At 35.0% G+C, this 18,657-nt stretch overlaps 1 pseudogene; it reads left to right on the forward strand.

Annotated features, from left to right (window-relative positions):
- Window positions 1-487: 487 nt before the first annotated feature.
- Window positions 488-1,456, forward strand: LOC127185319 (heterogeneous nuclear ribonucleoprotein A3-like; annotated as a pseudogene).
- The last annotated feature ends 17,201 nt before the right edge of the window (window positions 1,457-18,657 follow it).

An 18,657-nucleotide genomic window follows, 5' to 3' on the forward strand; every position in this document is an offset into this window, starting at 1 on the left:
CTTACCTAAAAGGAAAATAATTTTACTGTTTATTCCTATATCATGATACTTTAAGACCATATTTAATTTCCATCTCAAACATTTCTTGGTGAAGTTAAAATGTAATTCTCTGTATATGAGCCATTCTGGGCAATCATATTTTACACATTACATTTCCATTTGCAAATCACAAATTCATAAGGTATAGCTGAATATTTATAAAGGTCTTAAAATAGTAATATGTTTTCAGTTAAAATTATGTGTAGATAAAATTATTTTATCATTTTCTTATAATTTATTCATCTTTAGAATTGAAACTGTTCAGTAATACTAAATAGTAGATAGGGTGATGTGACATAGAGACTGTATTTACTGAAATGCTTCATAAATTCTTTTAGTTTGAATTTCTGCATGCATTTAAATGATTGTTGCTCAAAATGGAGGAAAAACTGCCAACTGGTTGCCCCAAATTGACTCTGACCATTGCCACTGCCATTGCTGTGGGGAGGAGGGTCATTATCTAAAGTAACCAGAACTGATGAGAAAGATATTTATTGGTGGTCTGAGCTTTGAAACCACAGATGATATCTTAAGAGAACATTTTTAGAAATGGGGTACACTTGCAGACTGTGTAGTAATGAGAGATCCCAATACAAAACATTCCAGGGGCTTTGGTTTTACAACCTACTCTTGTGTTGAAGAGGTAGATATTGCAAAGTGTTCTTGGATACACAAGGTTGATGGTGGAATCAAAGTGAGCTGTTTCTAGAGTGGATTCTGTAAAGCCTGTTGCCTATTTAATGTTGAAAAAAGTTTTGTTTGTGGTATTATAAAAGATACAGAAGAATATAATTGGAGAGAATATTTTGAAAAGTATTGCAAGATTGAAATTATATAAGTTACGGAAGACAGGCAGAACAAAAATAGAGGATTTGCTTTTGTAACTTTTGATGATCATGACACAGTTGATAAAATTGTTGTTCAGAAATAACACACTATTAATGAGCATAATTGTGAAGTGAAAAAAGGCTTTTTTTAAGTAAGAGATGCAGTCTGATGGATCACAGAGAGGTCATGGAGGTGGGTCTGGCAACTTTATGGGTCATGGTGGAAACTTTGGAGGTGGTAGAGGTAACTTTTGTGGGGATGGGAGAGGAGACTATGGTAGTGGAATTGTGGCCACAGAGGTAGTTGTGGAGGTGGTAATGGTAGATATACTGGATTTGGAGGTGATAGTGACAACTATGGTGGCAATGGACCATGTTATAGAAAACAAGGTAGTAGATATGGTGGAGGAGGAGGAGGATATGATGGTTACAATGAAGGTGGAAATTTTGGTGGAGCTAACTATGGTGGTGGAGGGAATTATAGCAACTTTAGAAATTATAGTGGATGTCAGCAATCAAATTATGGACCCATGAATGGGGGTAGTTTTGGTGGAAACTCATGCAGTCTTTATGGTTGTGCCTGGTGGTAGATATTGTAGGATAAGCTTTTTAAAAAAACAGCAGAAAATGGCTACAGTTCTTAGCAGGAGAGAGAGAGGGAGGAGTTTTCAGGAAAACTGCAGGTTATTTTGAGATAATAATACCAAATGCAATAGAGGAAATGGAAAATCTGCCACAGAATGAATCATGATCCATAGTCAGAAAACTTACTGCAGCTTAAACAGGAAACCCTTTTTGTTCAGGCTTGTCATAGCCACGGTTTGCTAAAAGTGCAGCTATTGATTAAAGCAATGGTAGTGTAAATTAGATGTACAGTCCTGAGGACCTTTATCTGTTGTAGCTTTTTCTTTTTCTTTTTCTTTTCATTACATCATGTATATTGCCCTGTAAATTGCAGTAGTGGTACCAGGAATAAAACATTAATGAAATTTTAACTTTAAAATAAAAGATTACAGTGTATGCAACACACCACAATATTTATTATTTTTCCTTAAGTACTAGTAAAGAAAATGTGTATATAAATGAATTTATCTTTGTTAAATACTAAACAAAATATTTTAACAAATTTTAAATAAAATAATACATATATCTTCATTGTGTATTGTTCTATTTTTATGTATTTCTGTGTATAGTAAATAAGATGTATTTTCAAGAAATTAAAATGAAGAAAACATTATTTCACATAATGGATAGATTACTGTTCTTATGACTCACAGACTGTATTCTTACTGGTTCTACTGTGTGAAAACAGTAGATAGATTTGTAAACTAGAAAGTGGGTTATCACTGAACACCAGATCTGCAAGTGCCTTGATTTTGAAGTTTCTATTCTCTATAACTCTGGGAAATAAATTTCTGTTTTTTATAACTCAGATAGCATATGATTTTTACAGCATTCAAAGCAGAGTAAGACAATCACTATGACTGAAGACATAAAGCCATGCTTTATGAAAGGTACATAATACAGCTGATAGATTTGAAAGAATGACCTTTCCATAACATTCCATATAAATGAATTATAGATAAGTGCAAAGATATGGGTGTATCTCAAAAGCACAGTAAAATGGCACAAAATAATATAATTTGCACTTTTTGAGTAACTAAAAGTCTAACATTGACCAGTTTTTTGCAGCATCATAAGTGCTATCTTCAGGGTACATACTACCCCTATCCAAGAAGAAATGCACTCCTTATTCTTTTTTTTTTTTTTTTTTTTTTACAAATTTTGTTTCTTTATTTTTTAATATTATTTTATTAATTTATTCATATTACATCTCAGTGGTTATCCCCTCCCTTGTATCCTCCCATTTCTCCCTCCCTCCCATTTTTCCCTTACTCCCCTCCCCTACTGTAACTGAGGAGGACTTCCTCCCCCTGTATATGGTCATAGTGTATCAAGTCTCTTCTTGGTGGCCTGCTATCCTTCCTCTGAGTAGCACCAGGTCTCCCAATTCAGGGAACATGGTCAGCTATGAGGCACCAGAGTCTCCACTGTGGAGAATGTCCTGTCCATTGGCCAGATCTGGGTAGGGGTTTGAAGTTTATGGCCAGTATTTTCCTCGGCGGGTGCCATAGTTTGAGCGGGACCCCTGGGCCCACATCTGCCTATCATAATTTTCTTCTTGTAGGGATCTAGGATACTCTGGATCTTTCAAATTTGCCATTCTCCGATGCTTCTCTCATCTAGAGTCCCAATAGGATGTCCTCCCCTCTGTTCCAGTTTCCTGGTTAGTGAAGAATTTCATGGGACATGCCCCTTGGGCAAGTATGCAGATATAAGTGAGTATATACCATTTAACTATTTCTGCTTCTGGGTTAACTCACTCATTATGATCATTTCTAGTTCAATCTACTTGTCCACAAATTTCAGGAATTCCTTGTTTTAATACCTGAGTAGTAGCTCATAGTGTAAATGTACCACAGTTTTCTTTATCCATTTTTCTACTGAGAGATACTTAGGGTGTTTCCATGTTCTGGCTATTCTGAATAAGGCTGCTATGAACATGGTTGAGCAAATTTTCTTGTTGTGTGCTGGATCATCTTCTGGGTATATTCCAAGAAGTGGAATAGCTGGGTCTTGCGGAAGCCCTATTCCCAATTTTCTGAGATAGCACCAGATAGATTTCCGAAGTGGCTGTACTAGTTTGCATTCCCACCAGCAATGAAGGAGTGTTCCTTTCTCTCCACATCCTCGCCAGCATGTGGTGTCGCTTGAATTTTTGATCTTAGCCATTCTGATGTGTGTAAGATGGAATCTCAGTGTTTTGATTTGCATTTCCCTGATGACTAAGGAGGTTGAGCATTTCTTTAAGTGTTTCTCAGCCATTTGATATTCCTCTGTTGAGAATTCTCAGTTTAGTTCCAAGCCCCATTTCTCAATTAGGTTATTTGGTTTGGTGGGGTATAATTTGTTGAGTTCTTTATATATTTTGGATATTAGACTTTTGTCAGATGTAGGGTTGGTGAAGATCTTTTCCAGTCTGTAGGCTGTCACTTTGTTCTCTTGACAGTGTCTTCTGCCTTACAGAAGCTTCTCAGCCTCATGAGGTCCCATTTATTAACTGTTGACTTTACGGCCTGAGCTGTTGGTGTTCTGTTCAGGAAGTTGTCCCTTGTGCCAATGTGTTTCAGGGTCTTCCCTACTTTTTCTTCTATCTGACTTAGTGTCTCTGGTTTCATGTTGAGGTCTTTGATCCACTTGGATTTAAGTTTTGTGCCAAGCGACAATATGGGTCCAGTTGCATTTTTTTACACATAGATATCCAGTTATACCAACACCATCTGTTGAAGATGTTATCCTTTTTCTATTGAATGGATTTGGTTACTTTTTCCAAAATCAAGAGACCATATGTGTGTGGATTCATGTCTGGGTCTTCAATTCGATTCTACTGATCAACCAGCCTGTTGCTGTGCCAGTACCATGCTGTTTTAATTATTGTTGGTTTATAGTACATCTTGAGATCAGGAGTGGGGATTCCTCCGGATTATCCTTTATTGTACAAGATTGTTTTAGCTATTCTGGGTTTTTTTTTTTTTTGTTTTTCCATATGAAGTTCAGAAATGAACTTTCAATGTCTTTAAAAAATTATGTAGGTATTTTGATAGGGATTGCATTGAATCTGTAGATTGATTTTGATAAGATGGCCCTTTTTACCATGTTGATTCTCCTGATCCATGAGCAAGGAAGATCATTCCATCTTCTCATGTCATCTTCAATCTCTTTCCTCAGAGTTTTGAATTTTTTTTCAAACAAGTCCTTCACTTGCTTAGTTAGAGTAACTCCTAAATATTTTATATTGCTTGTGGCTAATGTGAAGGGTGTGGTTTTCCTAATTTCTTCCTCTGCAAGCTTGTCATTTGTGTATAGGCAGGCTACAGACGTCTACTCCTCATGTGAAAGTCAGTCCCCACTCTTCACTCAACTCTGAAGAATGTCCTGTTCATTGGCTAGATCTGGGTAGTAGTTCAAAGGTTACTGCAGATATTCTCCTTGGCTGGTGCCATAGTTTCAACAGGACCCCTGGGCCCAGATCCGCCCATCATAATGTTCTTCTTGTAGGTTTCTAGGACCATCTGGATCCTTCTATTTCCACAGTCTCCCATGTTTCTCCCACCTATAGTCCCAATAGGATGTCCTCTACTCTGACCCACTTTCCTGGTAAGTAAAGACTTTCATGAGACATGACCATTGGGCTCGTGTCCAGATATGAGCGTGCATATACCATTTGACTCTTTCTGCTTCTGGGTTAACTCACTCATTATGATCATTTCTAGTTCAATCCATTTGTCCACAAATTTTAGGAATTTCTTTTTTAATAGCTGAGTAGTATTTCATAATGTAAATGTACCACAGTTTCTTTATCCATTCTTCTACTGAGGGACACTTAGGCTGTTTCCAGGTTCTGGCTAGTATGAATAAGGCTGCTATGAACATAGTTGAATATATGTCCATGTTGTATGCTGGAGCACCTTCTGGGTATATTACAAGGAGTGGAATAGCTGAGTCTTGAGGAAGCTCTAGTCCTATTTTTCTGAGAATGCGCCAGATAGATTTCCAAAATGGCTGAACAAGTTTGCATTCCAACCGGCAATGAAGGAATCTTCCTCTTTCTCCACATCCTCACTAGGATGTGGTGTCACCTGAATTTTTGATCTTAGCCATTCTGTTATGTATAAGATGGATTCTAAGAGTCGTTTTGATCTGGATTTGATTTCAAGTGTTATTATATCATTATTTCAGGTCTTTTATTTAGAAAACAGGTTTGTAATATCTTCTTTATGTGTCATTTTTAATTAATGTATAGATTGTATAATAACATTAAATTTATTGAGAAGGTGTGAAATAACTATAGAAACTATCTATATGGACAGTTTTATCTGTTCATAACTTTATTTTGAAAGTAGTTCTTATGATAATTTTAATATTTCTGATCCAGGTAGTTTTTATGGCAAGGTAGAAAAAGTGATGTATTTTAAAGTTTCATGTTTTATGTCTTATTCATTCTTAAATCATTAATAAATGCCAAACAGATGCTCATTAGTACATAATGTCTGTTCTTTTTCCATCACCTGAACTCCTCAGTGTCATGCTGTTATTCACATGTCTACAATTAATTACAGCTTCTTAGAGAGGATGGTTGGAATAGTGGAAAGTCCATAAATTATCACTAGAAAACCTAAGTTCGTATCCTTTCTTTGTCACATTGGATTAATTATTTAAATTCTCATGGGATTAACTGTTAAAAAAATAAGAAAACGAAAGAAGATCAAGAAGGAAAACAATGGTAATTATTCTCAAATTCAAAAGGGCAATGAATGAACTGAGAGGACGTGTAAAACAAAGCATAATTTAGAAATATGTAAAGTGCTAAATGAATTTTGGAACTTACCATGCTATCATCATCATCAAACTCTTATGTCTACGAACTGTACACATTATGCTATTTCTATCCCCATAAATTTTATAACATACAAATTTATGAAAACCCTAGTATTTAACTCAGAAGATATACTGAATAACAAATAAAATACTGTGTATAGGGGTTTTGAGAGATGGTCCAGCGGTTAAGAACTCTTGCTGCTTTTGCAGAGAAGTACTCTTCAGTTCCTAGCATGGCTCACAATTGCCAGTAACTTCAGCTCCAGGGGATTTGATGCCCTTCTCAGGCCTTCATTAGCTCATACACATTTGTGCACATATACACATAGAGAAACACACAAACGAAAATAAATATTTCTAAATATAATTAAATAAGTTCATGTAAACTATTTAGCATATAGTTAATGGTAAACAAGAAAAGCTCACTAAAATGTCAAGGATAATAACAGCATAATTGCAGTTATAATCACAAATGGTGAAAATATTATCTGAGGAGCATAAATAGAACATAAATTTCTGATGACTTCAATAATAATATATTCTCAGGTGGTTCTGTGTTGTATAAGTAAGCATGCTGAGCAAGCCATGAGAGCAAATTAGTAAGCAGTACTCCTCCATGGTCTCTTCCTCAGGTCCTACATTCAGGTTCCTTCCTTGAATTTCTACCTTATCTTTCCTCTATAATGGAATTTAACCTGTAAGCTAAAATAATTCATTTTTCTTCCAGATTCCTTTTTGTCAACATGATTTCCTACTCTGTAGAGTGATAATAATAAAAATATCTCAGAAAACTTTGCCTCAATCATTGTAAACCTACTCACTAAATGAAAAATAAATCCACGAGAATTTAAATAAATAAATAAATAAATAAAATGCTTACAAACTCTTTACATATGGAGCTATCTTTCTACCTCAAGTAACCTAGTGGTTAGAATATTTTCAACACTGTAAATAATCAAGAAACACATTGCGTATTCTAGTTAACACTATGTGTTTTTTAAACAAGGAAGACCCTTATTTACTGTAGGAGGCAATGCCAGTAAATTCCACAAATGACTTAAATCATTCACAAAGAAACATTTGGATCTCATTCTTAGTCTTTTTGTTAAAAGGGAAAGAAGCAATCAGGAACTTAGGTTTAAAGTCAGGCTTATTATAGAAAAAAATAGCAGGCCTTTAAGACTTTTCTTAAAGAAATCACTACAAGGAGTGATCAACAATTTTTATAGGAACCATGTTTCATATACTCCATTAAAAGGTGAATGCCATCTGTTAGAGAGAACAGAATCCTTATGGCATATTAACCACATGTTTTATGACCGGTCTATTTTTTTCTTATGCTATATGTGGTTGTCTCACATTTAATTTTGAGACCAAAGTTTCAGCCCCACATCTATAACCACAGTGCTTTCTTGAAGGGTGTTTCAGCTTGTACAACTTTGGTTTTCTTCACTGTTATTTATATATTGGACGTTCAAATGAAATCTCATGTGTCACATCCTGTCTTACTATAACATATACTGGGAAGGTTATTTTCTCAAAGTGAGAATTTCAAGTTCATGTTGATAAAAATAAGTTTTGTAAGATTTGGGGTATACCTGTCAACAATAGTTACTACAGGGATTTATTTAATTAAAAAAATGTAGTACCGATTAAAATATATAACAGAGCCTTCACTGTATAATGGCAATTAATTCTTTTGCTTCTAATGTCATGGCTACTCTTGGCTCATGAAATAGATTTTCATGTAAAGGCTTAGTCCATCAAGACACAAAACAAGAATAACTACCCAGAGACTTCATATGGTGGAAAGAAGTAGCTGGTTCCCATAATGTGTCCTCTGATCACCACAAGTATGTCATTCCTACCAAATTATATATATGTGTGTGTATGTATGTGTGTGTGTGTGAAATATGTTTTAAAAAACAAAATAGTTGAAAGCTTTTGTTCCTTTGTTAAATTTATCTATAGACTAAAGATATCACTCAGTAATTAGGGTTCTGGAAATGCCTACAGCAGACCTAAGTTCAGTTCCCAGCATCGAAATTGGGTAACTTACAATCAAAGTAACACCAACTCCAGGGGACTACTGCCTTCTTTTGGCCTTCAAAGATACCCAAATACATGGGAACACTTTCACATGATTAAATACAAACCTTTACAAATATTTATTTTGTAAATATTGTTATGATGCTAAAGTATCCAAAGTAAGTCACAAGTTTTTAAGAAGCGAACATGCTCCTATTACTGGTGATTGGTGTGACTAGATGATTCTAAAGGTTCATTACATAAATACTATTTTTTTTAGGTCTAGACCAGGTGCAATACAGTTATTTGGGTTGTTGGAGGAAGCTCCTGGAAAGGGAGATTTTCTCACTATACTGTGGTACAAATCTATCAAGAGCAGAGAAACCCATAGTTAGACAGATTCTCGAAGATATCAAATGTGTCAAGGCAGCATTTGGCATTTTGTTCAGACAATGCAATTGACTTGATTCCTTAACATCCACTCAGACATCATAATTACTAAGGCATGTATGGTTAGTGAATATTTTACTAGGAAGTCCAAAGACATTTGTCCAGGAAGGAAAAAAGCATGCAAGGAAGTAATAATCAAAAGGAAGATCTTTCAAATGTCCACACATTATAACATATAAGAGCATTTTAGGGATATGTGTAACATTGATATAGGAAATGTAGATCCTAAAAGGACTTGAATTCAAATCAATACATCTCTAAACAAGCAATGAAACCAAGTAATGGGCTAATTATCACTTTGTTTTTATGATTTTAAGGATCCTTTGACAATAAGACAGGTTAATTCCTGGCAGCACCCAGCCTACCTCAGAGAAGATGATGAGCATCAAAGACCTCCTTTTGGACATGGATTCAAATGTGGCAAACAAGCTACTGGTCAAAATGTCCTCATTTCTGCCAGAGAAAGAATTCTGCCTAAAAGTGTGCAAGCTTGCACACAGGTTGATTTTATGGCCAAGTCTGCTAAGACAGGGTAAGCAAGTACTCAATAGTTCCTGTCTCACAAATATATCTGTTATATATACTGTGACAGAAAGCTGAAGAGGATGCTTCAGAGAAATTGGGGTGACTGTCTAGGCAGCAAACTGTCTCTGTCATTTTCTCATTTTGGAAGCTGCTAACTTGCACTTCCTATTTACTCAGATAATTAATTTTATTCTTTCTCAAGTTTCTGATAGGGTTGAAGACCAGTTAGTTTAGTTTTATAATTAAGCTCAGTTGTTTATGGGTCAAGATGTTTTTAGGTCTAGATAGAAGTTTTTCGATTGATAGAGATGAGATATGATAGATATTGATTTACATTCAGAGTTGTAGACTCACCAATATAGGAAATATGTTTTCTCCAAGGTTGACAAATACAAATAGCTAAAACATTATGAATGTAATATTTATGTAATTCCTAATTGTTTTGTGATCAAACTTGCTATATGTATTTTATTGATTAAATGTATAATAATATAAATGTACATGTAAAAAAGAAAAATTAATACATAAACTGAATGATACACTCAATATGTTTTTAAAGATTAATTTAATTTTCAGTTTAAGAGTGGTTTGCCTGCATGTATGTTTGTTTATTCCATGAGTGCCTACTGAGGTCAAAAGTGAGAATGGATCACTCAGAAGTGGAATTATGAATGCATGAGAGAGACTTTGTGGGTATTGGGAGTCAAACTTTGGTCCTATGTAAGAATAGTGAGCTCTTAACCACCAGTTTTCAGTTATCCCTGTTCACTGAATGGAATATATGAGCGCTAACAAAAAATAAAAAATAAAAGTTCCATTGGATAATTTGGGAAGTAAAATATGTCTGTTGATAACAATTAAGAATCTTGGTAACTCCAAAACGTTAAAAAGGAACCAGATGGCACATTTCATTAGAATATTTATATATGGACACATATAATACCCTGGTAGATATTGTGGAAAACTTTGATCCAAAAGTCTTCATATTTAGCTAATTTAAAGGTGTAAAGTCTAGAAAAATAGTCACAATACTGTAAAAATATTCTGATGGTAAGATTTGTTGCCAAGGCACCTAGGGGTAAGAGCTATGCTCTCAGCTTGAATTATAATTATGCTAAACTTCCTTTGGATTCTATGCTTTATCAGAAATATCCTGGTTATATTTTGTGGTTCTTCTTGCTACTGTATGTAGTTTATTGCATATATGTGTGTGTGTGTGTGTGTGTGTGTGTGTGTGTGTGTGTGTGTATAATATAATAAATGTATATGTAAAAGTAAAAAATATTTAAAAAGTTCCAACAAACCTGTTATGAATCTAAATACATGTAAAACTTTATTAACTGTAAAAAACAAACAAAAACAAAAAAAAACAAAAAAACAAAAAAAAAAAAACAAAAACAGGAGTAAAAAAGAAATAACCTGATCAGAGGAAGAGAAACTGCCATTATCTCATTGAATGATGTTACATAATGGTGGCATCTGCTTAATCCATGAGATATCTAAAACTACACTACGCTTCACCCACTTTATTTTAAAGGACTATCCAGTACTTAAACACCGTTAAAGACGTAGTTTCTCTAGGGTCAATACATCCATCAAGCAAGATGCTTAATACAGATTATGCCACAAAGAAGCCACATATTTTTTCCTGCTCTGTAATGAGGATGCTTTGGTACCTGTGTTCTGATGTGGGACTCTGCTTTCATGAACCAAGATGTAATGAGTATCTGAGTTATAGAATCAAAGGTTCAACGTCTGTAAACATGTTTATTTTCAGGCAAGTGTATAGCAAACACTTGCTACTATAATTGTGATTATACTAATACTGAGATCAATTTCTTTCATTAGAAATCCTTGAGCAACATTAGAAAAGATTTATTTCATTTTACATAAAGAAAAACTCTCTGAGATCAATAATTTATTACTTGATGACTTCAATATGGGATGAGTCTGAGGCCTTTTGGGAAAGAAGCCATACTCAAAGTATATCTATTTGTCTTTAATGGAATAAGTAAAACTACCTGAAATTTTAATTGAGAAAACAATGATCCAGTACCCAAAGATGGCTATATATTTCAGACTTGTATAATTATGTCAGGTGAAAATTTTCAGGGATTGTATATATTTAGTGTGATATCATGTTTCAGGAAAAGATTGATAATGTTAAAATCATTTCTACAGGAATGGTGTGCAATGACAGAGCTGCTGAGTTACTACATGGATAGTTTGATCAACATTTGTATTTTTCATTCCTTTGAAAGGGACAGAAAGCAGAATCTAAGGAAGCTGTTTTAAATAAGTACTGAGAGAGATGTATTAGCTAAGTCTATTATATAAAATATGTATTATTTGCTGATTGTTGGATGAAGTCAATAATTTCATTAATTTTAGATATTCATTATGGAACATTGTTAGAGCAAGAGAAGAAAATTCAAAGTATACCACTGTGAGACATCATTCAACTTTTCCTTCTTTTTTATTTTTGAGACACAGTTTCTTTTTGTAGCCTTGGCTTATGTGGACTAGCCTTCTAGAACAGACTGACAACAAACTCACAGAAATCTGATCGCCATTACCTCCCTAAGTGCTGGAATTACAAACATGCACCATCTTTCCTAGCTCATATTTTCTATTTTTTAGAATATATAATATGAGAGGACAAATGGAAAAAGCAGTGAGGACAATTACTTTCACTGACTGAACTTTACATAATAAGATTCAATACTGTTATCCTGACAGTGAGTCATATCATTTATTTTGTCAGTATATTAATTTGTTTCCTGTTGCTGGAAATTCTGAACACAAGATTTATCAAAGAAAAATAGACAGTTGCATGAAGTGCTCAACAAAAGTGGTTAAGGAAAAATAAAAAGCCTCCATTATTTTTCTGTGGATGTGAAAACATAAGAATAAAGGAATCTTTACAGAGTCAACAGTAGCCAAACAAAGCAAAACAAAACAAAACAAAAACAAAAAAACAAACAACAAAACAAACAAAAGCAAAAAGAAAAAACCTTTTAGATTGACTATGCAAGTTACGTGAAGTAGATAGTGGGAAATTGTCTAATACTGCTTTCCTATGGCATCTATTACATCTGGGGAAGGAAGGAACAAGTCTCTAAATAATCTTTCCTATGAAGCGACTCATCCAGTATATGCAGAAAATAGAGTAAGAGCATCTCCAAACTTAACCCTGTGTCACCCACTATGATCAGGAGATGTAGTGAAACACAGAACTATAGGAATATACTACAAAAGCTGACCTGAACTCAAAGCTCAGTACAATAACAAACTAAAGCTAAGTGGAAAGAAAGGGGCAGCCTGAGCTCTGCAAGTATATGCATAAGTTTAGGTTGCTTTGCAGATAAAATTTTATTTTTGGAGAGATGTTTGATATTGTGCTCAGTGCTGTCAGCATGAAGGTTAAAGTTTTAGGTACTGAACTGTAGTCCAAGTCTAGAGAGGTGGGAGGGCGTCTGAAACATGCTACAATATGAGTCCCTTGGAACACTGCAAAAATGTCAACTGAATATTGGGGGATGTTTTTGTGCACTGTGTATTCATATGATGATATCTATACCCAGAGATCTGGTTGCAGTCCCATTGGTATTGTCATTTCTAGGAAACAGCTCTTGTCTCAATGTTGGGTAAAAAATTTCCCCATCTTCTGATTGTTTAATAAAGATATAAACAGTTTACAGTGGAGCAGAAGAGTTAGGTCTGGATTTCTGATAGCATGGAGGGGGTGCCAGGTAGTGCAGAAAGAGAGAAGGAAAAGCTCTCTGGGAGAAGGTTATCACATGGAGGTCACTATGAGAGAGTATCACAAGGACACTGAAGGAGCACAAGAAGCCACGGTGAGATTAAGATGGCTGGTAAAGGACATGTTCCTGGAAAATAAGCCAGGTCCCATAGTCAGGCTAGAATAGATTGACTATCTGCCCAGTTATAGTGCTTGAAATTTATTAATATATGTGATAGGTCTCTATGCTGTTTTTGGTGTCCAATGTGGGGCATAGAATCCAAGTTTAGACAAAGATTCAAGTATTAGATAAAATCCCCAGTAGAATGGTGGGAAACAAGCATTCCCAGGGAACAAAGCAGTTTCATAGAGGGGTTAGAGACAGAGGAGAGGGAAAGAAGAGAAGGCAGCTTCTCTCGAAACTCCACGCAGAACAAAAAAGTCAGCTTATGGGTAGAAATGGACAAGCAAATTGTGCATCCTTTAAGAGGCCCTGCACTTCATTGAAGTATTGAGCAAACTCAGATGGGGAGTTCTGAAGCTATACCACAGTCTCTTAGGCAAGCTCTGGACTCACAGCATATAGAGGCAGGGCTCCTATGAGAACCACTGTTGTTCAGTAGACCCATGGAAATGGCAGAAACTACCCACCAGGGGATGATGATGCTCCCATGGTTGAGGGCTACCACCTGAAAGTAGAGTTCCTAGCAGAAGACTGGGAAAGGAGCACAGAATTTCTGGCCCCATTCTGTATTGGAAGCTCACCACCTTTCCACAATGAGCAAAGGTCAGAGGCATTGGCTTAGGCCAGAGTGGCAGCCAGGGTGGCACATTGGCTTGAAATTATCTTGGGAATATGTGACAGCCTAGGGCCAGGGACAGCCAGAGGTCTAGGCTAACTTGAGAGGGTGGGGATGCTGGCAACCTTGATATTAGTGGGACTAGGAACAGTAGGAGAGGAAGAAGGCAGACACAAATAAAGTAGAAAAAATCCAAGCACAAATAAACTTTTGATCAGGTAAAAATGTTAGTAATTATGCTTAAATGCTAAAGAAAGATAGAGACTGGGTAAAAAAGAAATCATGGACATATAAATAATTTGAACTCAATAAAATTAAAGGAAGTAAGACATGTAAGGATAAAAAGCAATAACTCAGAGGTTTTGGCTCCTATATAATGTCACATTAGATCACATAAAATTGAGACAGAAGATGAAAAAACAAATGGCTAAGTGTGATGACATAATATCAATTATGATTATTCCCATGTTGTTATTTCTTATTCTTGTCTTTAAAGAAATAATGGATGTCTGTGCTTTCTCAAAGAAAAGGATGTTAGAGATACAAGAAAAAAAAGAAGAAATATAAAAAATGGAAACAAATCTTAGAAGAAAATTTAGAAAAACATAAATAAAAATAAAAAAGATTATCAGATAGTGAAATGGGAGAATTTAGAACACAGCCTATTATACCACCATATAATAAAAATAAAGATAGTCAGACAAAGGTTGTTAGAAAATTATCCTTAGCTTATTCAGTAAGTGTACAAAAGAGGTCCACAAATGGTGGCTGCTTGCATGATAATGAAGAATTTATGTAGCATCCTATAGAAATGCTATATTCAAAACCTTTTAAGAATGGAACTTTAATAGGAAAAGAAATCTCTAAAGGTTTTAAGAGTAGCCAAACAATCAAATGTTTTAATTGTAGCAAGCAAGATCACCTAAAAAGGGACTGTAGGCAAGGCAGTTCTAGAAAAAATTTTTTTCTAGAGATAATCCAAAAAGAAGGCCCCAACCTTTCAAAGTATGCAGAAGCTTTAGTAAAGACTGATATTGGACCAATGAATGTAGATCAACAATGGCCAAACAAGGTTATCTCTTGTTGAGGAACGTCATAAGAGATCCCAGTATCAAATTTAAGTCAGCCGTTTCAGGTCAACAGTGGAAAAACTCATCCACAGAGCATCTAAACAATAATATTTGGAATATAGACATTAATAATCCAGATGTCATAGTCAAAGATGGTTCAGTAAATAAAACAGAAAGTTCAGTAGAGACCAGAAAATAAGTATTTCGGCAAACTGTTATAAATGACAAGAGACCAAAATTTAAATTTCAGTTAGATTGAATTGAGTTTGAAGCCTTAGTAAATACAGTATCAGAGTAACAAATGTACCAGGTTCCTGGAATCCAGCTTGGCCACTTCAAAGGGTATCTACACAGCTCCTAGGAATGTGTCTTAAGTAAAACAAAGCCTAAAATGGAAAAAATGCATAGATCCAAATGATCAAATAGAAAAATTAAAGTCATATATGGCTAAAAAATTTAAGCTATAAACCAAGATGATCAGGGTCTATATACTCAATTAAAAATACAGACTCTGTTCAATGATGATACCTCAGAACAGTGTCATACAACAGAGTACGGGTTTCATTTTGTAGAGTTTGGAGAATTAAACTAGGTACATATGTTAATATGTCACACAATTTGTACTTATTCAAATTGTAATATGTGTCTGCCTTGAGTTCTGAAAAGACTGTTTCTGAGATTGTACATTTATTAGAGGTGAAGACAATCTTGGACATCCCTTCACAGATTGAACCTGATGATGGTTTGATGTATGTATCCATTAGAATACAACAATATTTAAGACCTTATGGCATTAAACATGTAACAAGTAATCTCACATTCTTACAGGACAACCACTTTAAAGAAAATTGTCATAAAACAAAAGGGGTTTTGGGATCTCCCAGGCATAGATTAAATAATGGTCTACTGAATTTATATTTTAAAATGCCAATGAGACAGGTAGCATAGCTGCTGAAAAACACTGCATTTTAGAAAGGGATGCTGAGTTAGAGCAACTAATAGTTGTGCTAACTTCAAAATGGAATTCAAGATATGTGTTACCTTGTAGGAAAAGTTTTGTCTTTGTCTCAAAAGAAGAAAAACTATGAATTCCTTCAAAATTAATAAAGACTATATTTGACCAGGAGAGAATTCCCAAAAATATTGGCTGCAGACTTGAAGAAAGAAACCAAGAAGAATAACAAAAATACATGACATGAACTGCTGATTCTTTTACATGGGAATAGCTCTGGGACCAGCTGTGACATGAGATCATGTCTCTGCATAGCCAATAAATCTTGTTGGTTAGAGTCCTCAGGACTTATCATGTCATCCATTCATATGTCATGGATGAAAATTTATATTATAGTTTGGTTATACAGTCTAAACTGACTTATAAAGATGGATGCCTTCCATCTGTTCAAACAAAGAGAAAAAAAAACCTCTTTAGCTGAATAATGCAAACTGCACTTTCCATAAATGTGTTATTGTAAAATTGTATATTACTTTTAAATGTTTATATGTTTAGAGAGCAAAATGACCAGATGCCAAAGAAGATAAGTAAAGCAGATGATTCAGCCTCACAGACAACATTAATAGCTGTTTCCTCAAAAATCTACATCCAAAACAACTTAGAACATTGAGCCTCACAGATTGTCCCAGCTGGGACTGAAGTTAAGCCTTGAATTTTTCGATTACACAGACTGGACAACAAATGATACACATAGCTTTTCTAAGACATGACATTTATCCCAATTTTCTTAGGGCCATCAAGAGGGAACATTGACCACAGACAGCAGGAAGCAATGTTTAATCGAATGATGTCCCATTCCCAAAAGGTGCGGTGGGTGGATTTTGGCCATGGTGAAGGATGTTTGTCATCACTATAGAGAGTTGGTTGAAAGTTCTTACTTATCTTGGTCAGGGAGAAAAAAAAAGGATAGAAATTTAGATTCAGTGATTCCTCTATTTCTTTTTGTTTTTCATCTATCCTTCTTTATCTCTTATCTACTGTTAAGGGGAGACTATGAAAATATCAAAGGAGGAAGAAGGAATGAAAAGAAAAAAGGGGGATATAATAGTAATAGGATTAATAGGTATATTATTGAGTTTACTTTTAAACTAGAGAGCATTCAAGAAGCCAAAAGTTTTGCATTTGTATGGATATTAGTATATTAATATAAATTCATGTTTATTTTTGAATACACATACTTCATACATCTGTCAACTCTTATATAAGGAGTTGTACCTATGCAACTCATTAAAAACCCAATAGGAAGTGGGACACAATGGGGGCATGTCTGTAATCACAGCACAAAGGGAGGCAGAGGCAGGCAGATCTCTTTGAGGTAGAGACCAGCCTCGTCTACAAAGTGAGGCCAAGACTATATGAACAAACCCTGCCTTGAAAATAAAACAAAAGAGAATATGAAAATTTACTCTTTGAAAACTGCTATTACAAACTGTTTAGGGCAATTAAAAGTTGCAAGTTAACGATCAATCAATCTTATGATCACCTTAGGTGCTAGTTTAATTAATTAGATAAATGAGCTTCATTTAGCCACCTGTAGATGTTTTCAAAGTTAGAAACAGGCAATGTTTGCTTATTCAGATACACTATGTCTAGATAAATGGCTTGCAAAACCCCAAGAAATCTTCAGAATATGACATGTAAAGTTTTTTATTAATAAAAGTATTTTGTACCAGTGAGACATGTCTGCTCCTAGCAGCACCTTAATTCTACTTCAAAAAAGATGATTTGTACCAAAGAACCTCCATATAGAGTTTGTTTCTAATATGGCAAGCTAGGAACTGAAAAAGAAACTGCCTTTGCTTCAACTATAGACAACATGTTTTTCAAAAAGGAAGAAACAGATTCAGGAAATTTGACGGCCAAGCTTTGTCAAGAAAAGGAAAACCATCTTTCATAGTTCCTTATTCACAAAAAGTCTGTCATATACTGTGCTAGAGGGCAGAAGTTGATGACCCTGAGTTTCAGAAGACCATTGGGTGACTGCCAAAGAAGGCATCTGTCTCTTCATTTTTGTTTGAAAAGTTATTTGAAAGTTTCTTGCTCTGCATTTTTTGTCTTTCCAGGTAATATTCATGATTCTCAGGTGGAGTTGAAGAGTAAATATTTATAATCTCACAATTAAGCTTAAGTTGTTTAGGTTTTAAGAAAATATTTTATGGTCTAAAAAGATATGTAGGTGTAGAGGCATTCAAGTTAAGATACAAAATGATTAAGTAAAGAACTTTGAATTCACCAAGATAGAATTAATAGTAGAGTACTTTTTATTCAAAAGTTGTCAAATATGAATGGACTGGACATTGTGAATATGTGATTCTTTTCTTAATGAAAAATTTTTATTTTTTACATATACTGTTTTTTTTTATTAATTTATTCTTGTTACATCTCAATGTTTATCCCATTCCCTGTATCCTCCCATTCCTCTCTCCCCCATTTTCCCATTATTCCCCTCCCCTATGACTGTTCCTGAGGGGGATTACGTCCCCCTATATATTCTCATAGGGGATCAAGTCTCTTCTTGGCTACTTGCTGTCCTTCCTCTGAGTGCCACCAGGTCTCCCCCTCCAGGGGACATGGTCAAATGTGAAGCACCAGAGTACGTGAGAAAGTCATATCACACTCTCCACTCAACTGTGGAGAATATTCTGACCATTGGCTAGATCTGGGAAGGGGTTTAAAGTTTTACCTCCTGTCTGTCCTTGGCTGGTGCCTTAGTTTTGAGCGGGAC

The sequence above is a fragment of the Acomys russatus genome, chromosome X, assembly GCF_903995435.1.
Source record: "Acomys russatus chromosome X, mAcoRus1.1, whole genome shotgun sequence".
In the NCBI taxonomy this organism is placed as follows: Eukaryota; Metazoa; Chordata; class Mammalia; order Rodentia; family Muridae; genus Acomys; species Acomys russatus.